A 2350-nucleotide genomic window follows, 5' to 3' on the forward strand; every position below is an offset into this window, starting at 1 on the left:
AATGGCACCAGGCCCCTCATCCATAAGATGTATTTTGGGATAATCTTGGCACCAGATGAGTCAACCTGAGCCAGAAAACGATTGACTTGAATCTTGTAGAAGGCCAGATTACCATACAAATAGTTTCGTTTACATAGATTAGGGGAACAATGTCTGAATATAACATAATTGTTTGTCAAGTAGGTTCTGAGCCATTAGACTGAACCAACTTGAAGACAGAGTCTGGGGTAAATGTATAGTACATTAACATAGCTTAAGACAAACATTTCCATAAGAAAAATGCATTGGTTAACTCCAGGTTTGAGACTAGTTAACTTCAGGTGAAACCAGGTGTGATTATGGCAACACAGTATTTTAAGAGAAACCTCCTTTTAAATTTGTATAGAGAAGGGGAAAAAATATTGCTAGTTTGTTTCCTCCCACCGTTTCAGTGAGATAAAAATGTCTGACACTTGCAGCCCATTTCCTCCGTTTGGAGACCCTTGGCCATCCTGCCTGTTACCCTCTCATCCCCCCTTTTCTTTTAAGAGAATTATGTTGTCTAGGGAAAAGGGGCATCATCTCCATTCTGTAACTGCTTCCAAGCTGACAAGAGGTGTTGTCCCCAAATTGGTGAGGCAACATATTCTCCTTAACCCTCATACTGAGGATTTCTGATCCAGGGGCCCCAAGTAGTAGTTGGAAGAAGCTGCAGCAGTAGCAGGCATTTGAGCAACCATTTGTAACTTAAAAGCTTTCACACAACTAGAAACAAATCCAGTTACACAGTTACAGATGCAGGGAGCAAACAGCAAAAACAAAACAATCAGAATTATTGTAATTAAGATAGTTTTCCACTATGGGGAACTAGTTAACATCTCCCAAAGTGAGGCAATTGAGGCTTCAGGAGTAGCCATAGTCCCAATCATCTTGTTCATGTGTTTAGTAAAATGAGTAACATTAGTGCTCATTATCAGGTATATATGTACAACATTGAGTATGAATATGGCACAAGTTCCTCCTTGTACAGCTGTCAGAATATCTAAAGTCAATCTGTTTTGTAAAACCACCTTTCTAATCTGTGCTTGTTAAGCATTAAGAGCTGAAATAATTTTTTGAGAATCTTGTAATGTTTGTTGAGTAAAATTAGTCAGAGAATCCACTCATAGCATAACATCTGTAGTTCTCAAAGAGGGAACAAACACTGGAGCCAAATAATCATACCAGTGAAATACAGACCTTGCCCACCGAGTTTTAAGGTGGAGTAAATTAGCAGGCTTTTCTGGAAGCTCTGAAAATTTAAAACCATGTGTAAAGGCTAGACCCAGGGTGCATCTCCGAATCCAACCAAGGGGAAGTCATGCCCATAGGTAAGAGCCACATATCCAATAATTCCCATTTGGAGCAAGCCAGCATGACTGAGATATCCAGTCCCAATTAGTGCCTGGCCAGACAAAGGGAGGACCTGAACACGGGAATGATTACATTGTATATTTTCTGAGGCAAAAATTTCAATTGTTTCCAATCATTGTAATTAACTTGTTGGCTAACTTCTGGGGATGGCTCTGTTTGTTCCCAGCATATAGGGGCAATAGACATTAGATGTCCTTTTTCAGGAGTTAGCCATATAACCTCATTCCTTATTTGATAAACCTCAGGTTAAAAACACACACACACACACACACACACATTAGATTTAGACCTAATTGTCTTATGTGTAGCAAAATAGTCATTAAACAGAGACAACGTATAATCAAAATTAAAAGTCATGTTATGTCCATAGTTAAAGTACAAAGTGTTGCACCCGTCCATCTTATTAAGGTTGTTAGATGTCATCAGATGAAAAGGCATCACATATGACTGTTCTAGAAAGTATTCGAAGACTTGGAGAAAGTCTTTTCGTTGAAGTGGAGATGTCCACCACGGGAAGTCTTTCACTGATGAAGACGGGAGTGCTCCACAGACTAAGCAGTTAGACTGATTGTGGAATGCAGTGTAGGAGTGAGCCCAGGACAAGAAGGCATTGTCTGGAGGATCAAACTGCAGACTCAGAATATTTGGAGTCAGCAGAAGTAGGCTCACATAGATTATCAGGCCCATCTGAAAAGTACAAAGTCAGAGCATAGAAAGTAATGACAAAATGAAGTCAGTTCTGGTCAGGATGCCACCTCTTAACTCGAGTGTAATGTACCAACGAATCAATTCCTGGCATTTTGACAGCTGTGGGAGAAGAAAGAATAACCTGGTAAGGGTCTTTCCAGAGGGGCAAGAGTGATGGGCCCCCAGACCCCAATGTTTTTATGAGGACCTGGGTTCCTGGCTCAAATAGAGTCTTGTTTGACTCAGAGGCTGGGTCAGGAGTTGTCTCCTG

At 40.6% G+C, this 2350-nt stretch overlaps 1 pseudogene; it reads right to left on the minus strand.

Annotated features, from left to right (window-relative positions):
• Positions 1-638: 638 nt before the first annotated feature.
• Positions 639-2079, minus strand: LOC132658758 (endogenous retrovirus group PABLB member 1 Env polyprotein-like; annotated as a pseudogene).
• Positions 2080-2350: the final 271 nt, after the last annotated feature.

Source organism: Ovis aries, chromosome X, assembly GCF_016772045.2.
Source record: "Ovis aries strain OAR_USU_Benz2616 breed Rambouillet chromosome X, ARS-UI_Ramb_v3.0, whole genome shotgun sequence".
NCBI lineage: Eukaryota > Metazoa > Chordata > Mammalia > Artiodactyla > Bovidae > Ovis > Ovis aries.